The 19,190-nt window shown below is 38.9% G+C and overlaps 1 protein-coding gene across 3 annotated transcripts in view; it reads left to right on the top strand.

Annotated features, from left to right (window-relative positions):
• Positions 1–19,190, top strand: part of LOC115214212 (tetraspanin-18) — a 224,819-nt gene that overhangs the window by 111,746 nt on the left and 93,883 nt on the right. For 2 of the 3 annotated variants that reach the window (XM_036504444.1, XM_036504443.1), the window contains exon 1: positions 2,572–2,653. The gene's annotated coding sequence lies outside the window, so the exon portion shown is untranslated. Of the gene's footprint in view, positions 1–2,571; positions 2,654–19,190 lie in introns of those variants that run through there. The other variant, XM_029783323.2, reaches the window with a different exon arrangement.

The raw sequence follows: 19,190 nt of genomic DNA, 5'->3' as shown, positions 1-19,190 counted from the left end.
TATATATATATATATATATACACATACATATGTATATATACACATACATATGTATATATCTGTGTGTGTCTGTGTTTGTCCCTCCCATTGGTGCTTGATGTGTGGGTGTTAACATCCTTCTTCTGTGCTGGCATGGATTGGCCAGGGGACTGCACCAAGCTCCCAATGTTGGCTTCAGCATAGTTTCCACAGCTGGATGCCCTTTCTAATGCCAACCACTTTACAGAGTGGACCGGGTGCTTTTTACATGGCACCAGCAGATAAAAGGAGATGCTATATCTATTATGTGTGTGTGTGTATGTATGTGTGTGTGTATGTGCGTGTGCGTGTGTGTGTATGTATATGTGTGTATGTACATGTATGTATGTATGTGAAGAAACCAAGGCTGCGATTTAAGAACTGTGTCAAGTCCTTATTAAAGGCCTGTGATATGCAGGACACTGACTGGGAGAACAATGCCTGTCATCGCCACAGATGGAGGAAGCAGGTTAAGGAGGGGATCGACACTTTTGAGAGAGCACATATCCAGCATGAAGAACTTAAGTGAGCTGCACAAAAGCGCAGGGCTCGTATAGTGAATGGGGAAAGCTTGGTCTGCAATGTTTGCAGTCGTGTATGCTTGTCAAGAGCAGGGCTCATTAGCCACCAATGGAGCCTCAAATGCAAAATATAAGTTAGTCCTAGAGCGCACAATGTTCCTGAAGGTTGGCAATGGTCTTCCTCGGTCACGAGTGGATGGCCATCATATATATGTATGTATATATATATATGTATATATATTTATATATATGTATGTATATATATGATCCGCTGGATGTGTAATGTCGACTTAATGGAAGGAGTGAACTTAAGACCAAAACAAACCTTTGATCATTATAAACAAAGCATCGAAACATTTCTTTCATGACAAGAAACTCCGTAAAAAAAAAAAAATATATACATATATATATAATGCCATGAAACTAGTATTGATTTTCTTAGGTCATTCAATTTTCCCCAGTTGATCAATAGACCAATTGAGTAAACCTATCAGTAATGTACACATGAGGACCACTGGAAACGACTGTGAGCCACATTTGCTCTAATAAAGAAATTATATGTAATGACCATTATTTTTAACTTGTCTCTGATATATATATATATATACTATATATATATATATATATATATATATATATATATATATAGGTGAGGTATGGCATTCACACCATTGCAGCATGTTGGTGCATTCCCCATTTGTCAGTATATCGCTGAGTCCTCCCTAGTGATCCATTGAGCAGAGTCCAAGTCAGTCCCCATCTCTGCAAGATACCTCTCCATCTGCCGCAACCATGTGGCATGTGGTCTACTAGCACAAGCTGTCAGCCGAAACAGATCCTCATTGAAGGGGAACACAATAAGCAGGGTCCGACTCGCGAAATCAAGCAACATGGACAAATAGTCTGAACTGCCGCTAACCACATGGTACAAACAACAGGATGCATTCCAGTTTCTGCATGGAGTCTTTGGCTGGATACAAAATCCAATCAATGGCCATTTCATAATCTTGCAAAGTGTCCTGGTTCCAAAAGAGTTCAGGTGACTCCTAAGGACCCTGGACAATGTCCAATTCTCACAACTATTGAGCAGAATAGAGGGGACAAGAGACCTTAAAGACTTCAACCTTTGTCTTCCTGTTCAGATACACTCATACACACACACACACACACTCTCTCTCGCACACTTACACTCACTCTCTCTCTCTCTCTCCACACACACACACACACACACTCACACACACACACACTCACACATACACCCTCTCTCGCACACTTACACTCACTCTCTCTCTCTCTCTCCACACACACACACACACACACACACCCTCTCTCGCACTCTTACACTCTCTCTCTTTCTCTCGCTTTTTTCTCTTTCTCTCTCTTTTTTTCTCTCTCTCTCTCTCTTTCTCTTTCTCTCTCTTTCACACACACACCCCCTCTCTCTCTCACTTTTTCTCTCTCTCTCTTTCTCTCTCCCTCTCATGCACAAACGCACACACATACACACACACACACACACCCTCTCTCACACTCTTACACTCTCTCTCTCACTTTTTCTCTCTCTTTCTCTCTGTCTCTCATGCACACACACACACACACACATCCTCTCTCGCACTCTTACACTCTCTCTCTCACTTTTTCTCTCTTTCTCTCTCTTTTTCTCTCTCTTTCTCTCTGTCTCTCTCTCACACACACTCACACACACTCACTCACTCACTCATATAATAATCTTTCACAATGTGAATTCTTTGACTTTAATCTCCATCACTCACAGCCAGCAGCACAACATAAATAAGAATAAAAAACAAAAATCGTTGACAATTCTCAAAGAAAAAACAATAAAACAATTGAGCACAAAAGTACAAGAAAAAAAATAAAGAAAATCTAAAAAGACAAAACCACAAAATGTAATTATCTTGGAGGTCCTCCTCCTTCCCACCCACCATGCTAGAATTTTTGGAAACAATGGTGACATTTTTATTTACTTATTTATTTCAATATTTATTTATTTGCTTTTAATACGGTTGTTTCTTTCTCTCCACAGAAGAACCATTTAACAGAACATCATATTGATTCCTCTATTCTGCCGTCAGTCTCACCTCACTCATTTCTTGGTAAGCATGTCACACGGATTCTATCTATTGTATTTTTTGGTTCTAAAGAACTTGGCACCGATTTCTTTCAATCTTTGGTTTCAACAGAAAACAGAGAAAAAATGTCAGTTCTACTAATTCAGTGCCTTTCATTTATTATTCTTCAATCTTTCTAGAATCACCTTATCCATTTCTTCTTCATCATCTTTTTCGTCATCTTCTTTGTTGTCTTCATCTTCTTGAGCAAAACAGTATATGGGGAGAAAAAGACAAGGATCACATTCAAAGACTTTGGTGCTTGAGTAGATTCTTAATTTGTTACCATTGTGGCATAATATGGACAGATTTGAGCATTGAAATCCCCACCCCCCACCAAAGCATATGGTTAGGTGAGGCTCTGATTGTATAGCCATCTAGAAAAAAGAAAAAAACAGTATATAAACTATTTTAAATCTATTCTGTACTAAATTTCATAAGATCACAAGAAGTTTCAAAATTTGTCCATCAGTCTGTGACCATCGGTTTGTGTCCATAAGTCTATGACCATCAGTCTGCAACCGTCAGTTTGTGTCCATCAGTCTATGACCATCGGTTTGTGTCCATCAGTCTGTGTCTGTCAGTTTGTGTCCATCAGTTTGTGTCCATCGGTCTGTGACCTTCGGTTTGTGTCCATAAGTCTATGACCATCAGTCTGTGACCATCAGTCTGTGTCCCTCAGTCTGTGTCCATTAGTTTGTGTCCATCAGTCTGTGACCATCGGTTTGTGTCCCTCAGTCTGTGTCCCTCAGTCTGTGTCCATTAGTTTGTGACCATTGGTTTGTGTCCATAAGTCTATGACAATCTGTTTGTGACCATCAGTCTGTGACCTCTACATTTTCACCTCATTGTCTTTCTCATTACATCCATTTATTAACATTATTTCTGCATCAGACATGTCATATCACCCACTTCTACGCTGTTTAAGTGTTGGTCTAGCGCAGAACCCATCTCTCGGCCTGCTTTCAACGTCTCACCAACTATCCCTAATGACCCTAATTGTTTTCCTTGTATTTATCTCATTAATTACCTCACCAACCATGCTTCAGCTAACTTCAGTCGTTGGCAGCTCCCCAACCCACCCCTGGCTGCTTTGTTTCCCCCCCCCCAAATCCCGTAGATTTTACTGTCCCACTCTCATTCCAAATTCAACAATTCCGTACATCGTAACATTTCCTTATTTCTCTCCTAAACGGCTGCTGCTTTCAACCCCCTTTCTTCTGTTACCTTATTTCTTATATGAACACTCTTCTTTCCCATTTAAAATCCTTTATGTCTGTCATTCTTAGGGTGCAAAACATTAAAAATGTTCTCACTCTCAAATCCCTTCCTGACTAATTAAACATATATCTTAATCGGAGGGAACTGGTAACGAGTCCCTTTATACATCTTAATGTTTCCTGCCCACCTTTCTGATTCCCCCCCCCCCGCGTCTTGTCCTTTCCTTCTTTCAGGCAGTTCGTTTGGCTCCTCCACTTCATTCCACTCTGGTTATCTCTCCACTTATCCATTCCTATCTAAATTGGCATCATCCAGTGCCAATTGGAGGGAAATGTTTTGTCTGACAACGGAAGACGAAGGGTTTCCTTTTTGGTTTTTCTTTTCTTCTAATTTCCCCCGCTTCCTGCTCTGGCATCTCAACTATTTCACCAAACCACACTTACCTATGGCACAATGTGCCAACACAGACAAAGACAGAATTAAATCAGGAAAGATAAACACCATAACTATATCAATTTAAACATAATCGTACACTCTTAGTCGAAATTATATTTAGTGTGTTCTACTAACACACTTCTCTCCTATATCTGCCACTTTCTCTCTCTCTCTCAAATTTTCTGGTCCACTTGTAAATATTGTATATAATGTAAATTAAACATATGGCTGTTATTTTATGAAGGATATACAAGTTTACCTTGCACATTACGTTCAGTAAACCTTGTGACAGCACTCAGCTACTCTGCCTGCTTCTCTCTATCTATCTATCTCTTCGCACGCGCACACACACACACTCGCACATAAAAGAATGCCTGGCTTTGTTCTACTTAATAGTGAGCAAGAGTTCCAGTGACACACACACACACTCCATATATACATACACATATATATGTATATGTATGTATATATTTATATGTATATATACACACATAAAGTGTGTGTGTGTGTATGTATTTATGTCTGTATATATATACATACATATATATACATACATACATATATATATATAATATATATATATATATATATATAATATATATATATATACATATATATATATATATATATATTATATGTATGTATATATATTATATGTATGTATGTATATATATGTATGTATATATATATATATATGTATATATATATATATATGTATATATATATATATATATATATATATATATATATATATATATATATATATATACATATATATATATACATATATATATATGTATGTATGTATGTATATATATATATGTATGTATGTATATAAGATTTAAAAGGGCAGTGACAATGAAAATGGATATCAGTAAAGATATTTTGTGTTTCTGACACTTCTTGGGAATGTCAGGTATGTTGTTGTAAGTTAATCAAGTGTTGGCTATCACTAGAGCAGCAGGTGGCTGTGGGAGATGATTGTGATGATGATGATGACAATGATGATGACGATGATGATGGCGGCATCTGAATGATGATTCCCTCTTTACTTAGAGAAAGAAATAGATAGATACATACAGAGATGGATAGACAGACAGGTAGGGAGCTACATGGACGGATAAGGATCCAGGTATATCCTTCAGCTGACAAAGAAATAGAGTCTGTGGTGGCAAGCATGATTCTTCAAAGTTCAGCTGACTTCAAATGTAGGAACAGTGAACACGGCATAATGAGAAGATGCGTGTATAAGTGCATAGGTGTATTGCATGTGTCTGCATTTGTTTGTGTACATGTGTGTGTGTGTGAGTGTGTGCACGCGCAGAGAACAGCTCTTCTTTCAAGCATGTTTGCAGCACCTTATATGAAAGTATAGAGCAGGCGTAAACTCAATAGGGAAACCTTAGTTGACAGCACTTCCACCCTACGCAGATGTCTCAATTACTTTCATTCTGAATTATCTCTTTTAACCATTCTGTTACCATTATTTCTGTTGAGATGTTGTGAGTTTCTTTCAATTAATTTTAAATAGAACAAAGAATTTAGTAAAATAACTTAAATTATCATTAAGCTAATGTTAGGAACATAAATTGTGACTAAGGTTTGGTGGAAGATTTTGATGCAGAACTTTTGAAAACAAGACATTTGTACTACAGAGGCAGAGGTGCTTTCAGCCAGGTTGGTATCGAAAGGGTTAACTGTGTCCTTAACTGACACAATCCAAGTCTCCAGAAATTCTGGATTTTCTTTTCATCTCCAATCCTATCATTTGGCCGACCAGCACAATATCTCCCCCATTGAATTGGAGGATTACTTCATCCACCTCATCATCATCCTCATCATCATTGTTGTCATCATGTTAATGCTCACTTTTCCATGCTTGCATGGGTCAGAGGGTATTTATTGAGGTACATTTTCTACAGCTGGATACCTTTCCAGTCACCAACCCTCACCTGTTTCCAAGTAAGGTAATATCCCCCCCCTCCTCCATGGTTGGACATGTTTTTGCAGAATTTTGAAATGAACGACACTGCTTGTATGATGGTGATACTTATTTACAACCATCACGTAATGTCAAGACAAGTAGATATAAACACACACACACACACAGTGGTTGTCTACTCCTTCTGCAGAGTCTGACCCCTTCTTCTACTTACACCTTAGATTCATCATGGCGACTGATGTGGCTTTTTAAACCAGACAATGTATTGGAAAGACACCCACATAGATTGCACGGCTGGTTTGGACCAGCAAGAACTGCAGTGAAGTTCTGTTCTTTGTGGATCTTAAAATGTCTTTTGAGGCCTCCCTTAGATTTGCAAGCTTTCTAGCATACACGGCATTGAAAGGTGTTGAAAAGAAATTTTGTTGTGTCTAAGGAGAGTCAATATAATTAACAAACTAACCAATATAATTAACACACGCTGTAGAAACTCTGCCAGATCAAGATTGGAGCCTGGTGCGGCCGTCTGGTTCACCAACCCTCAGTCAAAATCGTCCAACCCATGCTAGCATGGAAAGCGGACGTTAAACAATGATGATGATGATGATGATGACACACTGACTCAATTCCACTCCTTTATTCTTAGTCAAATGGTTAAATATCCAGTTAACTAATCAATTGTTTGTTTAATTTGATGAAACAGTTTTTGGTTGTCAAAAGTTCTTTCATTGCAACTTGCAAGTCTCCCTCTATCAATTCCATTCACAAGGCTTTGGTTGATGCAGGACCATAGTAGGAAGACACTTTCCCAAGGTATCATGCAGTGGAACTGAACCCAGAACCATGTGGCTGGGAAGCAAACTTCTTAACCACACAACCATGTGTGCACCTGTACAATGCAATATAACTTATATTTAATAAAACTACTGTACATTATTTACATTATTTACATTTGACGGATAAATACAGAACAACACCTATACAGTCCTCTTCCAGTGTCTCTGGTATTTGATGTCAGTTTTCTAAAGGAAGATCTACCTGGGTTTAGTCCCCCTCTGCTGTGTGGAAGCCCTTCAGTTGAAGGGGGCCTTATGAGTATTTGGCGAGTTCACCAGTGTTAACACCATGAAAAAAGTGCCCCAGTTCACTCTGTGAAATGATTAGTGTTTGGGAAGGGCATCCAGCAGTAGAAACCCTGTGAAAGCAGACACTAGAGCTTGGCCCAGCCCTTTGACTCTTTGGATCCTGTCAAACCATCCAACCCATGCCAGCATGGAAAAGGGACAGTGAATGATGCTGATGTCTCTGTATTTGTACCCACTCTACCACCATTTGACAAACGGTATTGGTTTGTTTACATCCCTATAACATAGTGGTTTGACAAAAAACATCCAATTGAATAAATCTCATCATCTCATCTAAGTCTTCCCATAGGACGCTCCTATTCATGGGGTTTCGGTTGTGCATGCTATAGGAGTCACAGGGTACTGCTCCACGTGATCCCGCAGTTTCCATCTAACTAGGAATATTAGGGTCTCATTGGTTGTCTTGTATTCAAGGTTCTCTGGATGACATCCTGCTAGTTCAAAGCCAGGAATCTGATCTGTTAGGTCCTGCCAAAAACTAAATCCATGCCCTGCTGCCGACGTTTTGATTTGTTGCCGTTAAGGTTTTGTCTGTCTCCTACCCTTCGACCTGTCTGGCCTGGTAAGACCTGCCTGAATATTTCTCTCCCTCCAGCAGAGCTCTCTGGGTCATTGGAGCACACAGGCACTTCATCGCAACAAGGTACTTGTTGAATTGGCCGTTGACTACACGGTAGTTCTGTCAGGTCGCTATTGAGTGCTACTGGTAACATGTAACCCAGTACAACCTGTTGCATGATCAGGTCATCAGCGACTAAACTGGCAACCCCATCAAGCTTGCTTGGTGAGCAAGGTGATTGTCGGACACCCTGCGGAACGGAAAATAACACCTGTCAAAGAATTGAATAAATAAGACATCTAATAGAAAAAAAAGAACATTAAGTTCTGTGGTCAATTTAACTAAAGCCCTTCAAGGTGGTACCCCAGCATGGCCACAGTTGGAACCAATTTTCCATTATTCTGCCAAATGGATTGATATAGAAATGTATGAACACCACACATTCCTATTCTTTCTTGCCACTGATGGCGTTTATGCGATTCGTCACCATCTTGTAAGAGACTCTCTCCTAAAAAGACAAACAAACAAAAAAATACAAACTGCTGCTGCTGCTGTTGTGTATCTGTATACATTGATTCTATCACCAACATTATTATAATCATCCCCCCCCCCCGGGTGGCATGTCTGTTATCAACACTGCCATTGTCATCACTACCATTGCTACCAATGAATATTTGGCATGAGCAGAAATGCCACCACCATTCTCATAGTCACCAATAGTAACACTACGAGATAGCAGCAGCAGCAGCGTTACTGTTGTGTCCTTCATTAATAATTCTACCATTCTGGCCGTTGTCACCAACAACGTTGACACCCCCCCCCGTAATCATCGACAGCAGCATCACCATTGCTAATAATAAAGATATCGTTATGTATACCATTAACATCACCATCAATGTGGTGACTTGATCAACTAGAAATAGCAGACAATTCACCATCAAATCACTATCGAAGCCAGCCAGCACTATGAATAACTGGTTGCTTCAATGTGGTTGCCTCACCAGCTAGAAATAGCAGCCAAACCGCCATCATAATTAGCCAGCACTGTAAATAACTGGTTGCTTCAATGTGGTCAATCAACCGAGAAATAGCAGCCAAATCATCCTCAAATGACACCTCCTTCCACTGTTTTTCCTTTAAAATAGGAAGGATACACAAAGTAGTCTTAGATAACTCAAGAAGAGTTGTAATGGTTAAAGCTGGTGGATCATAGACCTGCTTGATCAGGGATGACCTAGGGCTAAACAAAAACGATACTGAACAACAAGATACCAAGCTGTATCTAATGTAGTTACTGCACCCGCTAGAAATAACAGCTCAATATCCCTCAAATCTTACTTTATTGTCTTGAGAAAAGAAAGGAAGATATTGGATGATGTAGTCCAAGGTATATTTCTACTATGAATGTGTTGATGGTCATGGTGAGAATGTCTTATGATCATAGGTTTGTTCAGTCAAGTCCGGCCTGGGGTTAAACAACAACAACAGGAGCAACAATGTAAGTCCACTCTCCACCATCTTTAAAGCACTCGCTAACACAACCACTACTGACATGAAACTACTCATCACCACCATCATCTGCATCATCATCATCATCGTCATCATTATAGTCATCATCATCATCATTACCATCCTCACCATTACCACCACCACCATCATCATCGTCATCATTAATGTCATCAACCATCATCACAGTCATCATCATCATCGTCGTCATCGTTGTCATCAAAATAAACATCATCATCATCATCGTGAATATCGACACAATCGACCATCATCAGCATCATCATCAGCATCATCATCAACAACATCCTGATCGTCGTCGTCGTCATCAGTTGGAATGTTTGCAGTGAGGAATGGAGGTGAGAAGCAAGCAGTTCGCTGGATCGAACAAGTAGTTTGCCGAATGGAATATTTGAAGCCAGCAGCACAGGAGAGGAGGATTGAGTGCGGAGAGAGGGAGAGTGGGAGAGAGTGGGGAGGGCGAGGTGGGGGGGAGTGGATGGTAGTAGCAGAGCATAAAGAAAAAAAGGAAAGAATTAAGAGAGATTAAGAGAGAAATATGAGGGAGGGAGGGAGTAAAAATGGTGTGGTGGTGGTGGGGGGGGGAAAGAATGATTAAGAAAGGAAATATTTTGGAAGAATAAGTGATGAGGAGAGAGGGAGGGAGGGAAATGGAGAAGTGAAGGAAAGAGAGAATGAGAGAGGGAGAGAGAAGGAAAGTGTTAGGGGGAAAGTGAGAGAGAGAGGGGGAGAAAGAAAACTAAAAAGCTAGAGAGAGAAAGAGAAAGTGAGAAAGACAAGAATGAGTGAGAGGGAAGGAGGGAAATATCAGCAGAGAGAGAGAGAAATGGAGAGCAATTGTGATGGAGAGAGAAAGGGAGATGCGTTTGTTGCAGAAGGAGAGATAGAAAAGTTGCATTGAAGTGCATACACATCTGCACAACCTAGCAGCAGTGACGGCTGGTTAAATAGCAGCACTGGAGGAAGAAGAAGAAGAAGAAGAAGAAAGAAGAAAGAAGAAAGAAGCAGCGGCTTTGGCTGCCATTATCTGTTTGGTTCTCAGAGAGAGAGAGAGAGGGAGGGAGGGAGGGAGGAGAGGCTGTGAGAATGATTACACTAGACATAACAGCAAGGAGGAAGTCAACTATGCAGTTGCATGAAGATGTGAAGAATGTGATGAGGTCGAAAGAGGCTGAGTTATGGGCTATTGTTGTCTGTTTGGTTGTTGGGGGCACAAGACAGGAAACAAGAGGAAAGAGAGAGAGAGAGAGACAGACAGACAGAGAGAGAGAAGAGAGAGAGAGAGAGAGAGATGATAATATTATTGTCGTAGCTCGTGTTTCACTCCTTGTTCTGTTTGTCTCGTATTAATGGCTTTTATGATTATGTGTTGGTGGTTTGTTTTATTCGATGAGCCTTCATCGTTTATTCCTCTCTCTGTGTGTGAGTATCATCACCCGTCATTTCACATTTAGCTTTCCATGTTGGCATGGGTTGGACGGTTTGACTGGAAACTTGTAAGCCAGGTGGCTGCATCAGGTTCCAATCTGTTTTGGCAAGGTTTCTATGGCTGGGTGCCCTTCCTGATGCCAACCACTTCGAGGGTGTAGTGGGTGCTTTTTACATGCCACTGGCACAGGTGCCATTGACCTAACACTGGCATCGGCCACGGTATCACTTGGCTTGACAGGTCAACACGAGCACAGTATATTGCCAAAGGTCTTGGTCACTGCCACCATGAGGCCCAACAGTCAGGTGGTGCTTTTTACATGCAACCGCTATGAGTGCCAGTCAGATGGCACTGGCATTGGCCACGACTATGTATGTATATGTGTGTGAGTATGTTTATATATGTGTGTGTGTATATATCTTTATATATGTGTGTCTATATATGTTTATGTCCTTGTACATACATACATACATTATATATATATAATGCGTATGTATGTGTGCATATAAGTGATGTATCTATGTGCACATATGGATACTTTGATACTTTGATAGGCTTCGGCCAGCATTGACCCTGGCCATGTCTAACTTAATAGCACCACCTGGCAGAGCCATTCATATCAGGAATCAGACACCATTGCCAACTCGAGTTGAGAGCTTTTGTTTATGCAGACATATCTGCGTGTAGGAAATTTATCCGGGATTTCTTGAAGGAATTATATCTATATTTGTGTGTGTATGTATATATATATATATTTGAGAGAAAGATATGCATGTGCGTATATGTATTACATATATGTGTGTGTGTGTGTGTATATATAATTATAAATAACTTATTTTACAATCTGTTCGCCTAACTTGGGATTTGCACTTTGGAAATACTATAGAAAGTACTTTTATAAAAATATATGTATGTTTATATATATATATATATATATATATATATACATGCATATATATATATATATATATATATATATATATATATATATATATATATTATACATATAAGTTGATGGACATATAGCGGTACGTAAAACCGAATCAGAAAATCTCTAGCGAGACTTTTTATTGATGTACCTGAAGAGACCCAGAACAGGTAGAAACATGTGTTGTACCCAATAAAGTCTATTACACATTCCATCTCCTATTTTATTAATACTGTTACCCCAACCTCCACTTCGAAGTCCCTGCAATAAATCTACGGATAACAACAGGGAATCGAAACTGTACCGGCGCTTTACTCATCATCCATTTATACATTTCGTGCAATTTCTCCATTATATATATATACTGAGGCTGAAAGGAAGAGAAGGTAAAACAGAGCAAGGGGTGCGCTGGAGGTGGAGAGAGAGAAAAAGGGAGAAAGAGGGGGAGGGAGAGAGAGAATAAAAGTGACCAGGAGAGGGAGGAAGAAAGCAAGGCTGAACATGTTGGCTTTGTATACATTTGCATGTCAGTGCATGTTGGTGCCCACATGTGTGCATACGCCATGTGTAGCCACATGTTTTTTACCATGAAATTGTTTACCTCTGTATTCAATGAGAACATGCAAGCTATTAGCTCACGGTCCACTATCTGTATATAAGCATGGTCCTTGTGTGTATGTGTGTGTGTGTGTGTGTGTGTGTGTTTCTTTTACTCGTTGGACAGGAGCCATGCTGGAGCACTGCTTTGAAGGAGTTTTCATCAAACAAATTGATTCCAGGACTTATTTTAAAGTCTGGTGCTTATTCTATTCATATCTTTTGTTGAACCACTCAGTTACAGGGACATAAACAAACTGACGCCAGTTGTTTAGTAGTGATGGTGGAACAAGCACACACACACACACACACACACACACACACACATGTACACATATGTATGCAAGGGGGGTGCTGAAAAGTTGGTAGCTTTAAAAGTATCGCAAAACGCCTGGCTGGAGGCCCAGCGTTCTGAGTTCTTTTACAGGGCTTAGGAAAAACTGAAGGGCCACTGCAATAAGTATGTGAATCTGAGAGAGGAATAGGGTCAGTAAAATCATAATTAACTGATCCTCCTCTATTTTCTTTTACCTAAAACCCAAAACTTTTCAGCACCACCCTTGTGTGTGTATATTTATATATATATATATATATATATATATATATATATATATATATTATATATGTATATATATATGATATGTATATATATATGTATATGTATATATATATGATAGTATTATATAGTATATCATCATCATCATCATCATGTTAAACGATGATGATGATGATGATGATATATTATATATGTATATGTATATGTGTATATATAATATATATATATATATATATATATATGTATATATATATGTATATATATATATATGTATATGTATATATATATGTATTATATATATTGTATATATATATGTATATGTATATATATATGTATATGTATATATATGTATATGTATTATATATGTATATGTATATATATATGTATATGTATATATATATATAGTATATGTATATATGTATATGTATATATGTATATGTATATATATAATGTATATGTATATATATATATGTATATGTATATATATATATGTATATGTATATATATATATGTATATGTATATATATATATGTATATGTATATATATATATGTATATGTATATATATATGTATATGTATATATATATGTATATGTATATATATATATATGTATATGTATATATATATGTATATGTATATATATATGTATATGTATATATATATATGTATATGTATATATATATATGTATATGTATATATATATGTATATGTGTATATATATATATATATAAATAATAATAATTACGGAGATGTACTCGCATAGCAAGTGATTTGATCTGAGATCGTGTGCTGGAACGAAAACAATTGCACGCTGCAATAATAATAATAAAAGAGTAAAATTAATTAATTCATTAATCAATTAATTGATTAATAATTAATAATTTTACCAAGTAGTTCGGTACGTTAATATAACCTTCTCTATTGTAGCAGAAAAAGCATTTTAACTCTATTTCTAAATTCGGTGCATGGTGAAGCAATTAGCTGACCCCTGATTATAATTATGTTTATAATTATTGAATATTTAATATATATATATATATATATATTATATATATATATATATATGAGGTGGTGCTGAGAAGTTCCTGGCTTTAGGAGTTTCACCAAAGGCCTGGTTGGAGTTCTTTTGCATAGTTTAGTCAAAACTGAAGGACCACTGCAATAAGTGTGTGAGTCTAAGAGGGGAATATGTTGAATAAAATCCTAATTAACTGATCCTCTTTTTATTTTCTTTGACCCCAAACCAGGAACTTTTCAGCACCCTCTCATGAGTACACACACACACTCATATATATATATATATATATATATATATGTATTGATTAAGTCTTTCCTTGTTTGTTTTGCAAAATAGTGGTTTTGTCTCGAATAATATTTTATATATATATATATATATATATATCGTAAAAAGCACCATCCACATGTGGCCGATGCCAGCACCACCTTGACTGGCTTCTGTGCCAGTGGCACATAAAAAACACCAACCGATCGTGGCCGTTGTCAGCCTCCCCTGGCACCTGTGCCGGTGGCACGTAAAAAGCACCCACTACACTCACGGAGTGGTTGGTGTTAGGAAGGGCATCCAGCTGTAGAAACCTCGCCAGATCAGATTGGAGCCTGGTGCAGCCTCCTGGCTTCCCAGACCCCGGTCGACCCGTCCAACCCATGCTAGCATGGAAAATGAACGTTAAACGACGATGATGATATACGAGGCAAGGGCTGAAAAGTTCCCGGGTTTAAGTGTATTGTGAGAGCCTGGTTGGAGGCCCAAGCTTCTGAGTTCTTCTACAGGGCTTAGAAACATTGAAGGCCCGCTGCAATAAGTGTGTGAATCTGAGAGCGGAATATGTTAAATAAAATTATAATTAAAACTAATTAATTGACCCTCCTTCCCATTAATTTCATGAGCCGGCTTTTCCTTGAAGCTGATCAACTGGAAACCCTTCTCCTTGTAGCTGACAGAATGACAGAATGCCAGATGTGAAGACAATGCTATTGATAAGCTGTTTTCTGGGGTCAGTGGGCTCCCCAAAAATGAAAACAAAATACTCTCCCTTCCAACTCACCAATAAACCCTTCCTCTCCTTCCTATTTTAACTCTCCTTTTCCATCACAATCTTCTTCTCTATCAATCTTTCAACCTTGCCCTTTCTCACCCCCCCCCTCAAACTGATTCTCTTCCTCAAATACTCCTGTCCTGTGTTACTACAGAAACTTATTCATTACCATTTTCTGTTGTTCTTCACTGCATCCGTTCCACCCAAAGAGAACTTCGTCCAAAACTTCAAGGACTTTTCTCACAATAACATACAACTTTTCTCTTCACAAATAATGCCATTTTTTACTGGTGTAGATCTCCAATGGTCTTTGTGAATGCGTCTCCATGTCTGTTGTAAGAGGTGACTATAAGAGTTGGTGACAGGAGAGGCATCCCAGTCGTAGAAAATCCATTGAACCAATGTGTGAGAGAGAGAGAGAGAGAGAGAGAGAGAGAGAGAGAGAGGTGGGACTGTTGGCTTTGAAGCAATTAGGTCATGTATGTGTGTGTGTGTGCATGTGAGATAGATAGATAGACAGACAGACAGATAGACAGACAGATAGACAGATAGATAGATAGATAGATAGATAGATAGATAGATAGATAGATAGATAGATAGAGATAGATAGATAGATAGATAGATAGATAGATAGATAGATAGATAGATAGATAGATAGATAGATAGATAGATAGATAAACAAATAGATAGATAGGCAGATAGATAGATAGACAGACGGATGGATAGATAGATAGATAAACAAATAGATAGATAGGCAGATAGATAGATAGACAGACGGATGGATAGATAGATAGATAGACAAATAGATAGATAGGCAGATAGATAGATAGACAGACAGATAGGCAGATAGATAGATAGAATAGACAGACAGACAGATAGATAGACAGAAAGATAGAGTGGTGCAGGTTTTGAAGTAAGGAAATGCTATGGGTTTATCTGTTGCAGGAATATTTTCAAAACCATTTTGGCCAAATGTGCAAAGTTGGTGGAAGTCCTAGCTGCCCTTTGCAAGACAAAGGAACTTGTAGAACATGGCATGCATAGAAGCATTCTTTGCATTCCTGGTTGTCCTTCTGTAGACATTACTTTTGGTTATGATGCATGCTGTCCTCTAAACTGTGTGCGTGTGTGTGTGTGTGTGTGTGTATGTGTATGTGTGTGTGTGTGTGCTATCTTTAAGCTATGCAGCAGCCACGGACGAAGCCAGTTGGGAGGGTTGTGAGGTATGTCAAGGGATCTGTGCTTTATCTGCAACAGATCTGTGAGAGCCTGCTTAGCTAATCTCAGGAGGATTAGAGATGGAAAACATTTGCTGCCGATCATCGTAGAAGTAGAACCGATTCTGTTTGTGTCCTTTTACTAGTTTCAATCACTGGACCATGACCATTCTGGAGCACTGCCTTGAAGGATTTATTTAAATAAAACAACTCTAGGGTTATTTTTATGCTATTTTTATCTATTTAAAGTCTGGTACTAATTCTATTGTTCCCTTTTGCTGAACTGCTAAGTTATAGGGACATAAACAAACCAACACCAGTTGTCAAATGATAGCATGGAGGTTTATCATTCCTTTTTACATGCTGTCATGGGTTGGACTGGAGCATGTAGTGAAAGGGATTGGTATATTTTAATAGCAGTTGTTACTGTTGTTGGTATGTAGCCCAAGCCAGCCCTGATTGAGCAGGCTTTTAATTAAAGAAATTCCAACCCTCTGATTTTCTCAGGGCATAGTCTATATGAAACTGTAGTATTCAATGTGTCCTTCATTTCTACTTTTCTACTACAGACACAAGGCCTGAGATTTGGTGGGGGGGGGAGTTGATTAGATTGGCCCTAGTATGCAACTGGTACTTAATTTATCAACCCCGAAAGGATGAAAGGCAAAGTCAACCCGAGCGGAATTTGAACTCAGAACATAAAGATAGACGAAATACCGCTAAGCATTTTGCCCAGCATGCTAACATTTCTGCCAGCTTGCCGCCTTCTAAGATAATATATTATGGTATTGAATCACGGAGTTAGCAGAGCATTGCTCAAAATGCCATGTAAATATCCCCCAAGGGCACATCCCAACACATCTTTGTCATCACCTTTCTCACTAATGTTTTCCTTATCTTACTCTCCAACTTACTCTCCCTTCTTATTCAACTTGGTTAATCCGTGTATTTACAGCTGAGCACCTACCTCTGTCTCTCTATACCAGTAGTTTCCAAACTTTTTCAGGCTGCCACCCCCTTGAAACCTAGGCCACATTTCTAGCGACCCCACCCCAACTAACCATCACAAACAGAGACCTCTTTCTGGAGCAAATTCAAAGCAACTGGTTTTCCCAAAGAAAACTTAACCTAATAAACCCATTATTTTGTTGTTTTTTACATGACTCCCTCCCCCCATTATCATCCAACTTTTCTTCAACGCCCCCTTGGAACTTTCCCCCACCCCCAGGGGGGTAATACCACCCACTTTGGGAACCACTGCTCTATATTTTTAATCTCTTGACTGGCACAAAGCCACCCCGCCTCCCTGTGAAGATGTTTTACCCTTTTTGTCTTGCATGGTACTTGAGAACCCTGTCAGTGCTGGTCCCGCGTTAAAAGTACCCAGCACACTTTGTAAAGTGGCTGGCATTAGGAAGGGCATCCAGCTGTAGAAACCCTGCCAAAATAGACAAGGGAACCTTGGGGCAGCCCTTGGCCTTCCCAGTTCCTGTCAAACTCTCCAATTCATGGAAAACAGACACTAAATGGTCATGGTTCTTTAAATCCCAAGTTCAAATCCTACTCTAGCTGACTTAGTCTTTCGTCCATCTGAAGGTAATAAAATACCAGTCATGTACTGAGGGTTAATACATACATCCCCCACAAGCATGTGTCCTGGTCCATATGTTGAATTGTAATGGTAACCATTGTTTACCTACAAATTGGTCAGCCTTGCTTTAGCAGACCTCTAACCAACAAAGACATTCTGGCCATGACCATTCCAACTATTAATCAAGTGCCATGCATCCAGAACCATGTTAGCCATTGCATGCCTTTCACTCTTTTTTTTTTTATATCAGAGAGACTTTAGCTGCTATTTCTAGCAGGTCAAGCAACCACAAAGAGGCTGTTTCATTTGCCAATAGTAAATAATAGTGGCAGCAGCAGCAGCAGCAGCAGTAGTAGTAGTAGTAGTAGTAGTAGTAGCAGCAGCAGCAGTAATAGTGGTAGTTACTGTAGCAGCAGCAGTTGTTGATGTAGTGGTTTTAGCAATAGTAGTTTATTGATTATTGATCTCGTTTCCCCTGTTGATATAGCAGCAGCAGCAGCAGCAGTACTGGTGGTGATTGCTATTGATTGATTGATTGTGATTAGAGTAGCAGTGGTGGTGGTAGTAGTAGTAGCTTGGTATTGTGGTTGCAATTGTCATTTAGTAGTAGTAGTATTAGTAGTAGTAGTGGTGGTGGTGGTGGTGGTGGTGGTGTTAGTAGTAGCAAGTGTATTTGAGGTAGTATTTGTGATGGTGACAGGAGTGGTGATGGTGGTAGAAGTTGTGGAAGAGGTGGTGGTAATAGCGGTGATGATAATAGTAGTGGTTGTGGTGTGTTAGAAACAATACTAGTAGTAGTAGTAGTATGATAACATATAAATTTAATAACAGTTGTTGTTGAGTGTCAGGTCGTCCTCTAATCTTCTAGGACCTTATCAGACTGGCACTGAAAAAAATCATATTCCACCCAACCAGGACCATCCTGTCTTGGGATACCCAGAAATATGTTATTCAATGAGTCCCTTCTTTTTCCTAATGCTTAAAGTAGGATTTCGGTTAAATTTACCATCTATTTCTAGGAGGGAGAAACCATTCTGTAGAAGTTTCTTTAATGATTCAGTAATAGTTACAAGACCAGCAAATTGAGGGGAGGGTGTTTATTGATTCTGTCAGTCTCTTTTACCAAACTGCTAGGTTATAGGGATGTAAACACTCCAACAATGGTTGTCAAGCAGTGTTGGGGAGACACACAGACACACTGAAGCTTCCTTGATAACTCAGTAATAGTCACAAGACCAGAAAACTGAAGGGTGGGTGTTGGTTATATCAACCCCTGTATTTAACTGCTACTTTATTTTATCGACTCCTGAAGGGAAGATGA

This window comes from Octopus sinensis, linkage group LG7, assembly GCF_006345805.1.
Source record: "Octopus sinensis linkage group LG7, ASM634580v1, whole genome shotgun sequence".
Taxonomy (NCBI): Eukaryota; Metazoa; Mollusca; class Cephalopoda; order Octopoda; family Octopodidae; genus Octopus; species Octopus sinensis.
This window is presented reverse-complemented; position numbering and strand designations above follow the sequence as displayed.